The sequence below is a fragment of the Mustela nivalis genome (genome assembly GCF_964662115.1).
Source record: "Mustela nivalis genome assembly, chromosome: 7".
NCBI lineage: Eukaryota > Metazoa > Chordata > Mammalia > Carnivora > Mustelidae > Mustela > Mustela nivalis.
The window spans coordinates 63,067,536-63,087,381 of NC_139026.1; the positions used below are offsets into that span (position 1 = coordinate 63,067,536).

The 19,846-nt window shown below is 46.8% G+C and overlaps 2 long non-coding RNA genes across 2 annotated transcripts; one reads left to right on the forward strand and one right to left on the reverse strand.

The window, feature by feature from the left end:
* Window positions 1–235: 235 nt before the first annotated feature.
* On the reverse strand, window positions 236–2,480 carry LOC309869469. Its single transcript, XR_014314195.1, has 3 exons — window positions 2,299–2,480; window positions 674–801; window positions 236–433 (listed from the first exon to the last, which is right to left on the reverse strand). It is a non-coding gene; the product is annotated as an uncharacterized lncRNA (long non-coding RNA).
* An 880-nt stretch (window positions 2,481–3,360) lies between these two features.
* On the forward strand, window positions 3,361–7,898 carry LOC309869468. The gene is made up of 2 exons (XR_014314194.1): window positions 3,361–3,449; window positions 7,748–7,898. It is a non-coding gene; the product is annotated as an uncharacterized lncRNA (long non-coding RNA).
* The last annotated feature ends 11,948 nt before the right edge of the window (window positions 7,899–19,846 follow it).

Sequence of the window (19,846 nt, forward strand, 5' to 3'; positions counted from 1 at the left end):
TATTCTGAGTAAAAAAGGCAAAAATGAATACATACTATAAGATTACATTTGTATAAAATCAAACAAAATGCAAAGAATCTGCAGTGACAAAAGACAAATGGGGTCATTGCTTGGAGATGGGGGCCACTGAGTGGTTGGGATGACAAAGAGGCACAATAATCTGGGGGTGACAGATATATTCATAATCCAGATTGTGGTGATAGTTTCACAGGTATATACATGTGTCAGAACTTACCAAAACTGCACACTTTTCAGTATGTGAAATTTGTTGAATGTCATTGATAGCTCAATAAAGCTCAATAAAGGCTTTTTAAATCTAAGTGAAAAGACTAGGGGTGCCCTTGTGGCTCTGTCTGCCTTTGGCTCAGGTCCTGGGATCTTTACTCTGTGGGAAGCCTGCTTCTTCCTCTCCCACTCCCCCAGCTTATGTTCCCTGTCAAATAAATAAGTAAAAAAATCAAGAAAGAAGAAAAGTAAGAGAGAGAGAGAGAAAGAGAGGGAGGGAGGGAGAGAGGGAAGAAGGGAGGAAGAGAAAAGAAAAGAAGGAAAAGGAAAGGGAGGGAAGGAATGAAGAAAGACTGATTGAAAACCCAGACATTGAAACTAAATTTAGAGGAAAAAAGAAAAGGTAGGGGGAACCCAGTAACTTGATTTATCCATCATTCCCTTCTACTTCATTCAGTGGGCTTCTTAGTTCGTCTCTTGGTTATTCACAAGCGCTTCAAACATCTTAAGATGTTGTACACTCTATGCCAAAGGCTGGAATCAGGTCAGGTAAACCTGGACAAACCCAACAAGTGCCTAAAGAAACACACGTGAGGGGCGCCTGGGTGGCTCAGTGGGTTAAGCCTCTGCCTTCCGCTCAGGTCATGATCTCAGGGTCCTGGAATGGAGTCTGCTCAGTGGGGAGCCTGCTTCCCCCTTTCTCTCTCTGCCTGCCTCTCTGCCTACTTGTGATCTCTCTCTATGTCAAATAAATAAATAGATGTCTTTAATAAATAAATAAATAACATCTAAAAAAAAAAAGAAACACAGGTGACTGCAGTCACGGTCACACACTCCTTCAAAGAACGCCAAATGGCATTTTAGCTTCTAGGTTTCCACTTGTCATGCTGTTAGGACTCCTGAAACACCTCCCCTTTAACACCTCCCCTGCCCGGTTGTTCCTCAACTCTAAGGTATTTTATCAGGATCTCCCACCCCCACTGAAAGATCCACCTTAGACCAGGCTTCAAAAGCTCAGTAAATACTTAGACTTTGCCCTTTGCCCTCTGCCCTCTGATAGGCTGCGCAGGCTAGTCAAGGTAAGACTTCCTCACAGTGCAAGCAATAAACAGATTCTCTTAATGATAATTCAGGAAGCCAGGATTCACCATTATTGATCACTCATATTTTCTCTTCCAAATTATTTTAGTGATCTTTGCCCATTTCTTCCTTTTAAATGTAGACTTTCGGTTTCGATTTGTAGTTTGAAAACTATTTTCTCACTTTCCTTTTATCTTTTTGGTGGTTGGTTGTTGCTGTTGCACAGAAATTTTTAGTTTTCAAATGTTTAGAGTCATTATAAAAATAAATAAGTAAACAGCTTCCGGTGCTATACTGCCTAGGTTCAAATGTCTACCGCTTACTAGCTGAGGACCCTTGTGTAACTCTCTCTGAACCCAAGTTCCTCATCCGCCTCCCACCAGAATGTAAACTCTGAAAGGAGGTATTTTGGGCTGTTTTACTGCTGTTTCCCCACCTCTGGGGACAGTGCCTGATACATAATAAATGCTCAATAAGTGTTTACCGATGAGTGAATCTATGAAGTCAGAACAACATTATTTACCGCATGGGATTGTTACAAGAATTCATTCATTCTCATCAATTGTAGTCTAAAACAGTGCCCCGCACACAGTAAGAGTAGAGGGAATGTTCCCCTCCATCCCCCAAGTCCTGCCTCTCAGAGTAAGTTTCACCAGATCATCTTCCCTCCTGCCCCCCACCTGCCCCCAGTTAAGTCTCTCCCTTTCCTGCTCCCTCTCCTCCTCCCACAGGATTTGCACCATTGTCCCCCCTTCAGTGTGGCTCACTTGTCACTGGAAGTTCTTAACCTCTGGGCAGCTGGGAGCCCCTTTGAGAAACCAAGGAAAGTTATGAACACTCTCCCTAGAAAAATGCACCTCTGCACATACACAGAGACCTCTCCGTACAATAGGACGGAGCTCACAGAATCCTGCCACTAAACTGCCATTTTAGATCCTCCGAATTCAGTGGACAGAAATGTCAAAGACTCCCTCCTGGGAGCGAGCAGCAAACCTTAACAGGTCACAGGAAATTCCCAAAGCAGATCTTTAGTACAGGGGTCAGAGTCCAAACCGGGAGTCCCGGCCTGAGCTCCACCGAGATGCAAATCGCTGTCCGCCTTTCGCGGGAGGGCGCCTATTGTTCCTCGCAGACTGCACTTCAGAGCCGACCCCTCACCCTGGCGGGGGAGGGGCGCTGTGGGGCACCCGGGCGGGGAGAAAGGGAGTTTCTGAATGGAAGCAGGGGGGCTCCAGTAGAGTCTAAGGTCGCGTGTAAACTGCGGCGACCGTCCCCTAGTTGGGAGACAACAAACCCTCAGCACCATAACGACCCCGTTCCCGTGTTCCGCGATAGTGGGAGCCCGTCCCACTGCCTTTTCCGGAAGCGAGGAAGACGGTCCTGTGAGAAGGTGAAGAGCCGGGGCCCAGGGCGAGCCACGTGACTTCGTGTAACTGCCGTAACCGTCCCGAGCCCCAGCGGGCCGTCGCGCGGACCTGCTTTGCCGGCGGAAAAGGGAGCCGACTCGGTCGGTCGCCCGCACCGTGCGTGGCGCGGAGAAGCGCCCACAGTTGGGAGCTGTTATGCATTAATACTGAGGAGCACCACAGAGCGCGGGGGTCACGCGGGTCTGGCGTCGGCGGCGGGGGGGAGGGGAGAGCGGGGTGCGTGGAGCCGAGCCCCGACCCCCGCGACCCCCGCAGGCCCGGCTGCCTGCTCGCCGTCTGGGTGGTCCCTCGCCTTCTTTGTGTTCTGGAGCTCCCCCAAACAGACACGCACACACCCTCCGGGAGGCCACAGCCTCCCCTCCCCCCGCCCTCCCACGCGGGCTCGGCCTCCCTCACAGACGGAGGCCGCCGTCCCACGTGGGAGTGCACGCCGAGAACCTGGAGGCTGCGTGCAGCCCTTCCTTTCACTCTTCTGATTAGAAACAGTCCCAGGGGCGAAGGGATTTGCCCCAAGTCGGCAACTTCCTGGAACTGGAAACCAATCGGAAGACTTCCGCGTCGCGGCTCTTTCCGCGGTGATCAGGTTACTCAACGCCTCGGGACCCGCTTTTGAAAAAGGAAACGAGAGGTCGACCCGGGAGCGCCCCTGAGGGGAATGCCCTTCGGACCCGGGAACTGCTCGTGGCAGGCGGTGAGAGAGTGGGGGCGACACATTGTGTAACCTGCTTCCCCCCCCAAAACAGAACGTCCGCAGTTTCAAATGGTTTTCCGAGATCCTGAGTTTTCGTGGGTACATCTAACAGGGGGCTGGGAGCATCCGCGTCTAGTTTACCCGACCGAGTGCCTGACGCAGAGTGGGCGCCTAATAAATATTTGCGGAGCGGAGGGAGGACCGCACGGCTGCAGGCGCCCGGTTGCATCGGAGGGATGTGAGGGTTTGCGGAGCCCAGCCCCACCTGGGAGGCACGTCAGCCCTCGCCAGTTTTTCTCAATTATGGCTCTGCAACGAATATCCTCTGTGCGTAAATCCTTGACTGCATCTCTTGATTATTTCCTTAGGATATTTTCCTCGAAGAGGGATTACTGGGTTGAAGGGTAAGCGCATAGTTAAGTCCCTTGATTCAGAGTCCCTCCAGCAGCGCCAGAGTGACTCAGCTTACCAGCAAACTGGCCAAAACTCGGTATCACCAGGCTTCATTTTTATTTCTTGTTTGGTATTTTTTTGCCATCTTGATAGCAACGAAATGATAGCCCATTTTGTTTGCCTCTATTTGTGGGCTGATTAGGTGGAGATTGGGCTGATTTTAAAGACCTACTCTAAGGAGCCCAGAGAAATCCAGTGTGGTTTGAAAGGAGACCATTGACACCAGGCACACTGCCCAGCAAGGTGAAGCCAAAGGGCGCCGAATGTCTGGTATGATTTGACATGAAGATGTAAACATCTGAGCCTTCCTTGTTCCAGAGGCTTCCCCTGAGCAAGGGAGGGGGAGCTGAGACTTCCTTGCTTCCCTGTGGTTTTTATTTTCATTTCCTGAGAAGGAGAGAATGTTGTACAACAAATGTAAAAGCTGTATGCTTATCTTTAAGGACAGCAAGAAAAAGTAGAAATGGGTTAGCGATTTCAACTTAAGGTCATGGGAAGGCAGGGGTGAGTGGTGAAGTTTGAAGGCTGTGTGAAGGAGGTGGGAGGTAAGTCCCTGGAGGTCTGAAGCCAGCCCGGTGGGGAGGGAGCGGGCAAGAGGCCTCGCAGGGCTCTGGAGACTCCCTGCTGGAAAGGCTGTTGTGTGTTTACCGCACTTACAAGGCCTGGGGTCTCTGGGGACCTGGAAGGGGCTTTTAATGCACTTGTGAGGATCAAACTTAAACTGCCAGGGACAAGGGAAAGTGGTGAGGAAGTGGAGGCTGAGGTGCAGCTCAGGCTGTGCTCTGGGAATGGGGAGGAGGTAACTGGCATTTTCCAAAGGGGGGTGGTGGTGGTGGTTCCGGGAGCTTTGGGGGCTAGGAAACCGTTGGGACTTCAAGCCCAGAGCCACACGCTGCTCCCCAGCCCTTCAGATAACCATTGGGTTCTTTTGCAAACCACACCCAAGAGGATAACCGACTTACCAGTGTTAACAGGCAGTTTCATTTACTAATCTAGCTCTCAGTTACTCTACTAAATTTATAGTCCTAATGACAGTCATCAGCATTTTCCTGATAATAAACAGAGGGATGTGTTTTATGGTTTGTTTTTTTAACTTTGTGGGGGAGTTTTTCTTGACTACTTTAAATTTCCTATTAAGAGTTCTGGGGTTGGGGCGCCTGGGTGGCTCAGTGGGTTAAAGCCTCTGCCTTCAGCTTGGGTCATGGCCCCAGGGTCCTGGGATCGAGCCCCGCGGAGAGCCTGCTTCCTCCTCTCTCTCTGTCTGCTTCTCTGCCTGCCTCTCTGCCTACTTGTGATCTTTGTCTGTCAAATAAATAAATAAAATCTTAAAAAAAAAAAAAGAGTTCTCGGGTTTTTTGGTTGTTTTGTTTATTTTAGAGGAGAGAGGTAGGAGGAGCAGAGGGGGAGAGAGAGACTCCTAAGTAGGTTCCACACACAGTGCAGAACCAGATGTGGGGCTCGAACTCATGACCCTGAGATGATGACCTGAGCTGAAATCAAGAATTAAGTTGCTTAACCAACTGACCACATAGGTACCCCCCCTTTAATTTTTATATTTAAGGTCTTTTTTTTTTTTTTTAAGATTTTATTTATTTATTTGAAAGAGATCACAAGCAGAGGGGAAGGGGGAGCAGGCTCCCTGCTGAGCAGAGAGCCTGATGTGGGGCTTGGTCTCAGGACCCTGGGATCATGACCTCAGCCGAAGGCAGAGGCTTAACCCACTGAGCCACCCAGGTGCCCCTCTGAATTTTTCTTCCACTTGAATGTTTCTAAAAAGGCTCAAGCCAAATATGAACCAGGAATTCTTAGAGATTTCATTGAATGATTTCAAAACCTTGTCACACTTTAAAATTACTTGGTGGCTTTAAAAAAAATTACACTTTTGGGGCACCTGGGTGACTCAGTGAGTTAAAGCCTCTGCCTTCAGCTCAGGTCATGATCCTGGTGGTGTGGGATCAAGCTGCATCGGGCTCTCTGCTCAGCAGGGAGCCTCCTTCCCCCTCTCTCTCTGCCTACTTGTGATCTCTGTAGAATAAATAAATAAAATCTTTATAAATAAATAAATCACACTTTTCCCTCTCTCCCTCTTAGGAGACTAATTTTTTAGGACTGGTATCTGAAGCTGGTCTTTTTGAAAAGCCTCCCTAGTGATTCTGAGTTACTGCTATGAAGGGACAGATGTTCAAATGCTTATCTATTTTGTTTGTCTTTTTTTTTTTTTTTTTGTCTTTTAATGAAATGATGAAATTTGGAAATGGCGGGGGGGGGTTGTTTTTTAAAGATTTTATTTATTTGACAGAGATAGCAAAAGGGAATACAAGCAGGGGGAGTAGGAGAGGGAGAAGCAGGCTTCCCACTGAGGAGAGAGCTCGATATGGGGCTCCATCCCAGGACCCTGGGACCATGACCCAAGCTGGAGGCAAATAACTGAGGAATGAGCCACCCAGGCACCCCTGGAAATGGCAGGTTTTTTTTTTTTTTTTAAGATTTATTTATTTGACACAGATCACAAGTAGGCAGAGAGGCAGGAAGAGCGAGAGGGGGAAGCAGGCTCCCCGCCGAGCAGAGAGCCTGATGTGGGGCTCAATCCCAGGACCCCGAGATCATGACCTGAGCTGAAAGCAGATGTTTAACCCACTGAGCCACCCAGGCGCCCCTATGGCAGTTTTAACTTCTAAAATGTTAAATAAAGCTTTGCATTTCTGGAAACATTCTTTTTGCCTCCCTCCCCACCCACTGGGGGCTTGAGCTTCCTTAGCTCTTCAGTCCTTCCTTACCTAATACTCCTGCTGGATGATGCCATTGCTGTCACCGCCCTGTGTCCTCTCTGGTTTTCCAAGATTCCTATTTTTATCCCTTAGGCAGCATGTTTTGAGCTTTCTTGCTATGCTGTCTTTCGAAACCCTCTGCTATATAAGGCCCTGGAAACTGGAGGTATCAGCCCCCAGGCCATACTGTCCACTCCCACAGCTCGCCTTAGGTGCTGTGACTCTCAGATCCTCAGCACTTACTGTTTTTCCAGGAAGCCTCCAGATGCCCACATTTCAACTGCCTACTGGACATTTTTACTCTTAGGTATCCCATAAAGCACCTCAGACTCAGTGTTTCTCAAATATTACATTCCTAGCCGTGTTTGTTCTTTGTGGGTTTGTCTTTTGTTTAGTTTTAGTAACCTCTACACTCAACAAAAACATGGGGCTCAAACCCACGACTCCAAGAGTCACATGCTCTTCCTACTGAGCTGGCCAGGCATCCCTGTTCTTTGTGTTTTGTATCTCAGAGAAAGGCTCTACTATGTTAGTCAAGCCAGAAATGTGGGGATAACCCCATTCATTCATTTAAAGTCACTATTCTGGGAACTGGGAATACCAGAGACTACAAAAATCCCTGCCCTCTGACAACTGACATTCTAGAAGGGGAAGACAGACAATAATCAGTCCCTAGTTCTAACAGATCTCAACTTCTTCTTCCTCTTTTTTTTTTTTTTTTAAAAAAAAAAAGCTTTTATTTATTTATTCATGAGAGAATGAGTGAGAGAGAGCATGAGAGAGGAGAAAGTCAGAGGGAGAAGCAGACTCCCCAAAGAGCCGGGAGCCCGATGCGGGACTCGATCCTGGAAGTCCGGGATCATGACCTGAGCTGAAGGCAGTCGTTCAACCAACTGAGCCACCCAGGCGCCCCCAGATCTCAACTTCTAATATCTCTAGGCAACACTTAGAATGTGGCAGAAGCTGCCATGTTGCACACTACGCTGTAAAGAGGTGAGGGCCATGTAACAAGGAACAGAGGGAGGCCTCCAGCCAAAAACCTGTGGGGAACTGAATCCTGTCAACAACCACGTGAGTGAGCTTGGCATCTGCTCCTCCCCCAGCTGAGCCTTCAGATGAGCTGGTGGCCCAGGGGTCAGCGTTACCTGAGGAGTCCCCGAAGACCTTCTACCCTTGAGGCAGCCAGTTAAGCCACGCCTGGATTCCTGACCCAGACAAACCATGAGATAATAAACGTTTGTTGTTTTAAGCAGCTATACTTTTGTTAATTTGTTACTCAGAAATAGATAACAAATACCATCTCTGGACCCCTGCCCCCCTCCACCAAATCCAGTGCCCTTCTGAGTTGTAAAGCCAATGGTATTTCCACCTGTCATCCCCAGTACTTAGCTCTTAGTATTGATTAATTGAGGATTTATCCACAGCTCTACCCCTAGATTAGGGGCTCAGTAAGGAAAAGGAGGAAGAGAGAGAAGAAAGTCATCATTTTCCTTCCAAGACTTGAATACCAGTTCTGCCTCGGCCCCACCATTTGTGCAGCCACAGTGTCCACAGTGATTGCCCCTGAGTGCAGCTGCAGCCGCAGCCTGAGGAGGAGACTCCTGCCAGCTGTCTTCACCTTCCTGAGACACCCCCTCCAACACACACCCCCCCCCCACACTCGTGCACCGCATAGAAAGAAGAATGCACACTCAAACTTGGGCATGCTGCCCTTCACTCAGGAGGAGAGCAGGCGGAGTCTCTGCTTGTTCCTTCCACACACACCCTGAGGCTGTACTTTGTGGGTTTTCTCAATGAAAGGTGGGAGGGAGAGCTGCCTTCTGCCTTTGAACTGCCCGGTTCCTCCACCTTTTTTGCAGCCATCTGAACTGTTCCAGGAAGACTGTTGTGAGTCTCCTGAGGGAAACAAACAAACAGAAAAAGAGCCCACATACTTGTTGCTGCTTTTATTTTCTGGTGTCTCAACCCACAGGCCACTCACTCTCTCTGACCTAACCCTGAGATCTGAACGAGGGGCCATCTCTCTGGGTTACCAGCATCCTTGGTGGCACCTCCCTTGGGGCTGATAACAGCGCTGTCCTCTTGGCTCTGGTTCACTCTCCTGCCTTTTTTAGACAGAGGGCAGTGCCCTTGGCCTCCTGATGGCCCTCTGTTACCCAGGGCTGGCTTTACACCACAAGGGCGGCAACTTCCCCAGTCCCCCCGCAACCCCCCCCCACTTCCTACTACCCTCTGCCACCCCCCCATCCCCTCAGCCAGTCTGCTGATGTGTCTGTTGTGTCCAAGCAGGATGAATGAATGAGTGGCATGCCTGGCTATGAACACACCTCTGTCTAGTTAAAAAAAGAAGCTTCTAATGACACTGCATCTATGGCGTATGCATCTGTCCCATAGGCCCTACTCCTGCATTCAGGGGCAGACTTCCTCGTGGCCTTCCTTCTGTGATTGCCTTCTGCTCAGCTGCTCACTGTTGCTGAGAAGGTTATACCCATCAGCTGTGCTCTAGATGTGTTGTGGTGTGACAACAGGAAGGACATGGATTTGGGGGCGGCAGATCTGCCACTGACCGTATTTGATCCTGGCTGTGTCACCTGGCCCTCATAGGCCTCATCCAGTGGGGTCTGCTAATATGCTGTTTCCCCCATTCTGAGATTACATTAAATAAACTACATACATGACTGCTCATTGTGTAGTAGTAGAAGTGGTCAGTGTTCAGTAATTATTCTTGTGTGTTCTAAAAAGCCCTTAACCATCTTTTAAGTTTTCCTCAGAAATGCAGAAAGCAAGAGATTGTTGACATCTAGTTGAGAAAGTGCCGCTTGGTTTTGTTTTTTTGGCAGGAAACTGAGTAGGAGAAGGTTGAGGGTGATGTTAGGGGACTACTGATTTACTGGTTTTTAATCTCACTCTTTCATTTCTGCTGTTCCGGAGTCATGCTGTGGAAATCAACTGCTCAAATGCCTGAGGAAGGGATGTGCCTGGACCTGCCACTGACTCCCAGGTGGTAAGGTGTTTTTCATGCTCATGTTCCAGTCTCTGGGCCTCTGCTCCGGCCCTGTCACAGTGGAGAGGGAAGCACCCCCGTTGCTAAGAGCCTGCCAGATGTAGCGGCCAATGTGCTGCCCAGTGTGGCCCCCCACATGCCACCCTATCAGTGCGGCTGACTCTTAGGACCCACAAATACCATTCAGTTTCCAGATCAACAAACACTTGTCTTCAAAATCAGATGTATCCAACTTTTCTTTCCATCACCCAGAGTACACAGTGGGTAGGATATCAAGTCATGCATTTCAGTGTTCTTTTCTTTCTTTCTTTTTTTTTAAAGTAAATTAATGGATTTATTTATTTATTTATTTGACAGCGAGAGACCACAAGTAGGCAGAGAGGCAGGCAGAGAGAGAGAGAGGAGGAAGTAGGCTCCCGCCGAGCAGAGAGCCCCATGTGGGACTCGATCCCAGGACCCTGAGATCATGACCTGAGCCGAAGGCAGTGGCTCAACCCACTGAGCCACCCAGGCGCCCCTGAATTTATTTATTTTAAAAGAGTTTATTTATCTGTTTGACAGAGAGAGATCACAAGTAGGCAAAGAGGCAGGCAGAGAGAGAGGGGAAAGCAGGCTCCCTGCCAAGCAGAGAGCCCAATGGAGGGCTCAAATCCCAGGACCCTGAGATCATGACCTGAGCCAAAGGCAGAGTCTTAACCCACTGAGCCATCAAGGCGCCCTCTTTTTCTTGTTTGTTTAAAGATTTTGTGTACTAATTTGAGAAAGAGAGAGCATGAAGCAGGAGTAGGGTGAGGGGCAACAGGAGAAGCAGACTTCCTGCTGAACAGAGAGCCCAGTTGGGGCTCTATCCCAGGCCCCTGAGATCATGACCTGAACCAAACGCAGATGCCTAACCAACTGAGCCACCCAGGAACCATTCAGTGCTCTTTTCAAATCAATCATTTTATGATGTGGTGTGTACTAGACCTAGACTTTAAATGCTAATAAAAGAGGAGTCAAACACCTTGTTTTGAGATATTTCAATATTTAAGTCAACAATAGAAGGGTTTTTCTTTCTTTTAAAGATTTTATTTTTAATTAACCTCTACACCCAATATGAAGCTCAAACTCACAACCCTGAGATCAGGAGTCCCATGCCCAACTGACTGAGCCAGTCAGTTGGGCATGGGAAGGTGCCCCCCAAATAGAAGTTTCAATACCCACAGAACGTGCATCATTGTAACATTTCAACTTTTTCTCAAATGGAAAATTACCACAGTTTGGTAAACCAAGGTAGTCAAAAGCAGATCAAAATTTGAATTCTGAAGTGTACATCTATCTTCCTTGCTAAGATAAACAGAAGTATAAAAAGGTAGTTTGACAGTAGGAGTAATTTGGCATTTTGTATGACTAAAGTCAGTATTTCAAATACTACTCCAAAGGGACATTTACTTTCAACCAGTTTCTTCCAGCAACAATATCTGAACCTGCCCTCCACCAGAGCCGCTCAGAGTTGTTTGCTATTTTAAATAAGAAATACTACTCATCAAGTATGATAATTAGTTAAGGGCTTAAAGTAAAAATAGGGGCATCCAGGGGTGCCTGACTGGCTCAGTCAGAAGAGTGTGTCAGTCTGAGCCCCACACTGGGTATAGAGATTACTTAAAAATTAAAAAGGAAGGAAGGGAGGAAGGGGGGGGGGAGGGAGGGAGAGAAGGAGGAAGGAAGGAAGGAAAGACGTAGGGAAAGAGGTTGACAGGGTTTGGTTGTTCAGATAGGACTGTGATTATGTTATTAAGGTCATAATGCCCACGGTTCTCAGCTCTGAAGATCCCTCAGACCCCTATTTTGCTATTTTGGGGGTGACCACTCAGGCTCACAGTGGGAGCTACTGGTAACCAAACTCCTAAAAAACTGATGTGCCAGCCAGCTGTCAATTTGTAGTTTCTCAGTAAGAAATACAATGCCAAGGCCAGGTGGTCAGCAGAGTGTCCCTTAGGGGAAGAGCTATGAGATGGTGGGAAGCACAAGTTAAACTAGGTTAATAGAAGACAAGAGACCAAGAGTTCTGAGGTCAGAATCTTAGAAGTTGAGAAGCCCTTCATTATTATGATAAGGTGAAAATTCAGGTTATAAAACAGTATATACAATATAACCCCAGCTTTGTTTAAGGATCCAATTAAACCTGGAAAAACATATCATAATGTTGTCTGCAGTTATAATCTCTGGGTAATGGTATTATGATGAATTTTTATTTTTATTTCCACTTTAAAATTTTCCACAAAATAATTGTGAGTTCCTTTTGAGGAAAGAAAATAAAGGATAAATTAATATCCACCATTAGAGACTTGGTTAAATAAATCATGGTAATCCATATGGAATGGTATGCACTCATTAAAACCATGTTACAGAAAAGTTTTCAATGCTTGGAGAAGGAATAGTTAATATTTATGAGGTACCTACTGTGTGTGAGGCACCATTTTAAGTGTTTTCTGTGTCTGAATTCATTTAATCTTGTACCAAGCCTGCAAGGTAGATGAGAAACCTGAGGTGGAGAAACGATAAGAAATTTGCCCAAGGTCACACAACTGATTCCAAGGTCAGTTTCATTTTCTGTAAAATGAGTTCCCTTCTTGACATATCATCAGGTTGATACGTGAATTAAAGGAGATAATGAATGTAAAGAAAATTATCCAGTGTCCAGAACAGGGGTCAGCAAACTTCGTTTGGCCCCCATGCCAAATCCAGCCCTGCCACCTATTTTGTTTTGTTTTTAATTATTTCTCAATTGGAGTATAATTAACATACTGTGTTTTATTAGTTTCAGGTGATTCAACAATTCTGTCATTACTCAGTGCTCATGGCAGTATGTGTACTCTTTTTTTTTTTTTTTTAAGATTTTATTTATTTATTTGACAGAGAGAAATCACAAGTAGATGGAGAGGCGGGCAGAGAGAGAGAGGGAAGCAGGCTCCCTGCCGAGCAGAGAGCCCGATGTGGGACTCGATCCCAGGACCCTGAGATCATGACCTGAGCCGAAAGCAGCGGCTTAACCCACTGAGCCACCCAGGCACCCGGCAGTATGTGTACTCTTAATTCTCTTTATCTATTTCACCCCTGCCCCCACCAGCCTGCCCTGCCAATTGTTTTTGTGTGATTCATGAGCTAAGAAATGTTTTCACATTTTTAGAAAGTTAAAAAATTTTGAAAGGAAGGGAGCCTGAGTATCTCAGTCTGTTAAGTGTTGGACTCTTGGTTTCCGCTCAGGTCATGATCTCAGGGTCAAGAGATTGAGCCCAAGTCAGGCTCTGTGGTCAGCTCCCCAGTCTGCTTGAGATTGTTTCCCTCTCCCCCCTGCTTCTCCTACCCCCACACTCCCATGTAAACTGTCTCTCTCTCTAAAATAATAAATAAAAATCTTTTTAAAATATTTTTGACAGAATAATATTTCATGAATCATTGAAAATTATATGATATTCAAATGTAAGTGTCCAGAAAAAAGTTTTACTGGAACACTGTCAAGCCTATTTATTCACTGTCCGAAAGCTTTTATGCTTTTCTGGGATGAGTAGTTGCAACAAGATATGAATTGCCAAGTTTAAGATATTTACTATCTGACCCTTTACAGAAAAAGTTTACCAAAAGCCCCAGTCAAGTTCCAGCAGTGATTATAACAGTTATATGAAGAAAGGCTTTTATTATTCAGTTCACATAGCAGTCTCCAAATTTGGCCACACCTCAGAACCTTCCTTAGGTGCCCCACTGCCCTTCCTAACAGTTCCCCTTCACACCTGCAGCTTAGCCTGTAGCAAAGCAGGTATGAGGTTTATATTTTCTAGTGCACACTGTGTCTCAAATCTTCCATTTTACATATATCTTATCTAATTTCCACTGCAGTCCAATGATGGTGGTATTATGGCCCTCGTTTTACAGATGAGGAAACCAAGACCCATAAAATGTAGGTAATTTGTGGGGCACCTGGGTGGCTCAGTGGGTTAGGCCTCTGCCCTTGGCTTGGGTCATGATCTCAGGGTCCTGGGATAGAGCCCCCACGTTGGGCTCTCTGCTCAGCAGGGAGTCTGTTTCCTCCTCTCTCTGCCTGCCTCTCTGCCTACTTGTGATCTCTCTGTCAAATAAATAAATAAAACCTTTAAAAAAATTAAAAGGTAGGTAATTTGCTAAAAAAATTATATAACTTAGGAAGCGGCAGTAATAACAGTTTTCTGAAGCAGATTCAATAAATAACCTCGCCATACATACTGCCTCTCTGTGACTCTCTTGCTTTGTTTATTCTACTCTATATGACTCTTGGTCACTTCCTGTTTGGGGTGTGCACCTCAGTCCCACACAGAACTCAAACATCAGTCCCACATCTACCAAGATGAATGGCTAATTCTCTGGTCAACCGCAGTTCACTAAGCTCACCTCAGTGACTTCTTCCACTCCTTGGTAACATTTTAATCCCAGTATATTTCAACACCATTCTTCTGGAACCTACATTGCTATCTTTTGTGGAGAATCTCTGTTGGTGGACATTCTTTGTGGGAAGAGAGCACAATGGCAGGTTGATGGGAATTTCTATTTGGACAGGTGTGACTCCATCAGAATCACACTATGCAGAATTTCACATTTACACAGGGCCCTTGTGGTCATCGTGTGTGTTCATTTTTACGAAATAAAAAATGTTTCTTCCTTTGTACTTCTGCATTTGGGTGCCTCGTGCTGGCTGGTAATTCCAACTTATAGTGAGTGAAAGACCATAGGTGATGTGAAATTCAATGGTACGGTGTTTACTTTACACCAAGCTTATTAGTAAACGTTGGTGCTATTTTTTTTTCTTTCTTCTAGCATCCAGACTTATTTTGTCTCTATTTTTGAAGTCCTTTTTTTTTTAAAAGATTTTATTTATTTATTTATTATTTTTTTTAAAATTTTTTTAAAGATTTTACTTATTTATCAGAGAGAGAGAGAGGGAGAGAGAGTGAGCACAGGCAGACAGAATGGCAGGCAGAGGCAGAGGGAGAAGCAGGCTCCCTGCCGAGCGAGGAGCCCCATGTGGGACTCGATCCCAGGACGCTGGGATCATGACCTGAGCCAAAGGCAGCTGCTTAACCAACTGAGCCACCCAGGCGTCCCTTTTTAAAAAAAATTTTTTTAAAGATTTTATTTATTTATCAGAGAGAGAGAGAGGGAGAGAGAGCGAAGATTTTATTTATTTGACAGAGATCACAAGTAGGCAGAGAGGCAGGCAGAGAGAGAAGGAAGCAGGCTCCCTGCTGAGCAGAGAGCCTGATTTTGGGGGGGGGGGGGGCTTGATCCCAGGACCCTGAGATCATGACCTGAGCCAAAAACAAGGCTTAATCCACTGAGCCACACAGGTGCCCCTTGAAATCCTTTTTAGACTATTACTTCAATTCTGTCTTTTCCCTTCTGGGCCCATTAATTTCTCCTCCATTGAGCCCATCCCTGTATGGCCAGTCAGAAGCCAGGGCAGGCCAAGGGGAGAAGGGTCTTGGGCTCCTCTCTTGAACCAAAGACTTGCAGTGACTATAACTTTCAGGAAGGATGCTGTGAGTCCTCAGGGTCCCAGATCTAGTCCAAGAGCCTGAGAGACCCAGTGGAAGGTGTCTTGCCAAGTTTCTGCTCTCCTGGAATAGCAAGTTTTAAATAGTAAATAATTTGAAAGAACCTCATTAGGCAAGACGTATTTTACCTCCTTTTCTGTCATCGTTCTAATAGAGGATTCAGTCAGGTTTAATTTATTCAGCCAGGTGCCTATGGAAGCTGCCTCGCTTGTTTGGCTTTGTTTTCATGAAATCCCTTGTCAGCTGTGTTCCCAGCGTCAGCGAGCTAATCCTGCCCCTCTGTCAGATCCGAGGTAGACAAAGGCCACTAACACAAAGTCTCCACAATGAGAACGGCAGAGGATCTATTAATGTGTCAGTTGCCTGTGAATTATGGCCAAGATATTTGCCCAACATATGGCACAAGGTTATCACGTTGTAAAAGCAACTCATTTGAAGCCAAACATCCATGCATGCACACAGACGCTCACAACTACTTAGGGGTATAAAAACATTATGCTCAAGGACAAGTATTTGTAGGGATTTGAAGCAACCCCTGAATAACAGTGGAGTTGATCTATCGGGAGTATTTTATTTTCCATAGGATAAAAATAAAGTAGAGATAAAATAAAATCAGGGCAGCTTCTGGGGATAAAGTAGGAAAACCACCGCATTTAGTTCTAATCCTCAGGACTGAGGGGCGTGGCACATGGGCAGGAAAGAGTTCTTTATAACTGGAGTCCATTTTACCCATGAGGACACTTCAATGGAAAGGAACAATGTGAGGCCCTGGAGGAGTGTCACCTGGCCTTCTGTCAGACAGGGTCCAGGAAGTTTGGGTCTCACCTTTGCAGATTCAGAATCTTAAATTATTCAGTAGCCCGAACAGGACCCAAAAACTAACTCCCTAACAAAGCTCAAAGACAGGAATGTAAAAAACAGAATGCCAAATTGTTCGTTTCCCATGAGAAATAGAACGACCCAAGGTCCAGGGTACTGAGACAGCCTAATCCAAGAGCTCCCGCCCCGCCCCCCGCCCCCCAGCCAGTAGAAGGAGCCCAGAGCTGTGAGCTAGGCTGGAGCCGGAGCTCCCACTGCCCGAACCTGAGCCCCCCCTCCCCCCCACCCCGAGCCTGAGGGGACCGTGGTTGCTGGGCAGAGGAGAGACGTGGGCACAGTGGAGCGGGTGCAACGCCAATGGCGTCCGTGTCTCCTTCCGGACTTCTGGACTAGGTTTTGAAGGCCCACAGGGAGTCAGGTATGGTCCGAAGCCAGTCAAAAGGTATAGGGAGGTTTTGTGAGAAAGTCCATGTGATTCTGATGAAATCCTGTGTTAGTTCCCACGGCTGTTGTAACAAAGTCCCTCAAACTGGGTGGCTGACCGTAACAGAAAGTGATTCTCTCGTGATTCTGGAGGCCAAAACTTCCAACTCAAGGCCTCGGCGAGGTGGGTTCCTTCCCCGGACGCGGGGGAACAGTCTGTTCCGTGCCTCCGTCCTCGTCCTCGCTGCTGCGGACAACTGGCAATCCTTGGCGTCCCTCAGCCTACAGATATGACGCTCTCATCAATCTCCTTAGCGTGGTATCCTCCCTGGAAAAGATTCTCCCCCGACCACCTCCAGACAGGCTCTGAACTCTCCTCTCAACGAGGCCACGACGTTCCGAGTCCCGGGTACTTCTGTGCATCACCCAGTTTTAGCCACAGTCCCCCCATCCTCCATATGTGACTGGGTCCGTCATCCTCCACCACCCCCGGCTCACCCCGGCCTGCCTGTGGCAAGAATCTCCTTACGTGAGCCTGACAAAAAAAATCCCTCCTTCCCTCTGATGTTCCCTCTGAGGAATTGGCCATCTCCTGACTCCCACCCTGCTCTGCTCCCTGGCTATACATTCTCAGTTTACCTTATTGTGTGTTTGACGTCCTGCTTAACCTCTCTCCCCCAACAATGCCATTGCAGTGGTCTCTACAGCTATTGCCATAGTACTCCTAAATGAAATCTGCCTTACTGTTGTTTAGCAAGTAGCACAAATAATATTTTCTTTTCTTTTTTAAAGATTTTATTTATTAGAGAGAGAGAGAATACAAGCAGGGGGAGACGTAGAGGGAGAAGCAGGCTTCCTGCTGAACAGGCAGCTGGATGCAGGGCTCCATCCCAGGACCCCAGGGAGCTGAAGGCAGACACTTACCCGACTGAGACACCCAAATAGCCCACAAATAATATTTCTTACAAAGTCAACAGGTTAGATTAGTGGTTCCTACTAGTCCACTGTGACCCCATCTTAACTAAGTACATCTGCAATGCTTTTATTCCCAAGTAAGATTGCATTCTGAGGTACTGGGGGACGAAGACGTCAATGTACCTTTTTCCTTTCCTTCTTTTTTAGGATTTTTATTTGACAAAGAGAGACAGTAAGAGGGGGAACATAAACAGGGGGAGTGGGAGAGGGAGAAGCAGGCTTCCCACCAAGCAGGGAGCCCAATGTGGGGCTCAATCCCAGGACCCTGGGACCATGACCCAATGGTCAGATACCCAATGACTGAGCCACCCAGGCGCCACCCAGGCGCCCCCCCCTTTTCAATTCAACCCGTAACAAGCAGCCTCACTGCTACACATGAAACATAGTGTAGTAGACATTCTAATGTCACCTCATACACTTTTATCCCTTTTCTGGTAGTGCTCCTTGTTCTTTTCCTCCTATGGGAGAGTATTCCCCCACACTCCAAACCCAGGACTCCATACCTCTAAGCACACAGGACTTCGATGTCACTCAAGCAGGGCATATGGCTGGTCAACTGATACCCTTCATTCAGGTATTTCTAAGGAGAGCTAATAGCTAAAGAGAGCTAATAGGAGAAAGCTCTCCCTCTCTGGAATGGGGGGCCGGGGCACAGAACCCTGCACCTGCTACAGCTATTTCCCCAAATCCATAGAGAGAACTTGTCTGCATAAAGAGGAAATGAAGCCAGCAAGAGAGGAACTGAGATGAAAGGCAGAGAGCCAGAGGCAGATAGCTTAGGGGTTCCTGCTTCCAGCTCTCCCCTTCACTCAGCCCCAGCTCTTCCAGGCTCACAGAATGGATGAGGCCCCCCTTTGTGCTTGGACTAGTTTGATTTCGGTTCTGTGACTTGGAAGGAAAGGAGTACTAGGAGATACATGCAGCATAGCACAAACAAAAGAGAAAGAGCATTATTAAGGTGACCCTTGAGGATTTTTACTGTGTGGGAACCTCCTGAGGAGAACTCCCAAGGAGGATGATGTCTTCCCAGAGGACTAGAGGGCCTGAGTGGAGAAGAGAGGTAGATTCTGAGAAATACTTGCTGGCACTTTGGGGGTGCTGAGGTGTGTGTCTCTACAGAGGAGACACCAAATCAGGAATTTTGGTGTTAAAGCTCAACTGACTTCATTATGCCCCCATGGGACCCCAAGATATTTGAATTAGAAATGAGAAGGACTACCAAAAGACTGGTTGGCGAGTCTAGAATCTTAGCCGGGGGGAATCTACACAAGCTGTATGATGTAAATATTTACTGATATCAGGCACTGATGTCTGTTTTCACAGTGTAACATGCCTGTCAGGAGGGTATTAATTTATTCATCATTCAACAAATATTTATTAAGGGCCTATTACATCTAAGGCACACTGGTAAGGATGGGTCTACAGTGGTACACTGAAGACCCGTGGTTTCTGCTCCCATGGAGCTTTCAGTCCATGGGGGGAAAGATAGTCAACAAATAAATATACTAGTAAATATATAATTACAAGTTATAGTAAGTGTTATAAAGGAAAGTTATGAGAAGAAATTATGAGAGTCCTACTTTATTTTTTTAAGATTTTATTTATTTAGGGGCACCTGGGTAGCTCAGTGGGTTAAAGCCTCTACCTTCGGCCCAGGTCATGATCCCAGGGTCCTGGGATCGAGCCCCGCATCGGGCTCGCTGCTCAGCAGGGAGCCTGCTTCCTCCTCTGTCTCTGCCTGCCTCTCTGCCTACTTGGGATCTCTGTCTGTCAAATAAATAAATAAAATCTTATTTTATTTTATTTTAATTTATATTAAGCAGGCTCCCCGCTGAGCAGCGAGCCCGATGCGGGGCTCTATCCCAGGACCCTGGGATCATGACCTGAGTCGAAGGCAGAGGCTTAACTCACCAAGCCACCCTGGTGCCCCAAGATTTTATTTTTAAGTAACCTCTACACCCAACATGGGGCTCAAACTCACAACCCTGAGATGGAGAGTTGCATGCTCTACTGACTGAGCCAGCCAGACACCCCCAGAAATCTATTTCAGATCAGAAGATTTAGAAAGGCCTCTCTGAGGAGGGAACATTGAGATTTGCTGGTGAGTAGAAAATAGTCAGGCAACAAATGTATGGGGGATAAATGAAAGTCATGGCAAGAGAAGGAAAAAGAATTCCATGCAAAGGAAATAGTGTATGCCAAGGTCCTATGGCTAGAAAGAGCTTAACTAGAAAGGAAGGTGAGGCAGGGCAGTAAGGGAGGGAAGAGAGAGGCTTGAAAAGAGCCCAGACAGATAGACAATGGCCCTATGTGAGGATTCCAGATTCTGTCCTAACTGCCACTACAGAACTTTCCATAATACAAAGCCACTGAATAATTTTTTTTAACAACTTTAATTAATGTTCCAAATTACCTCA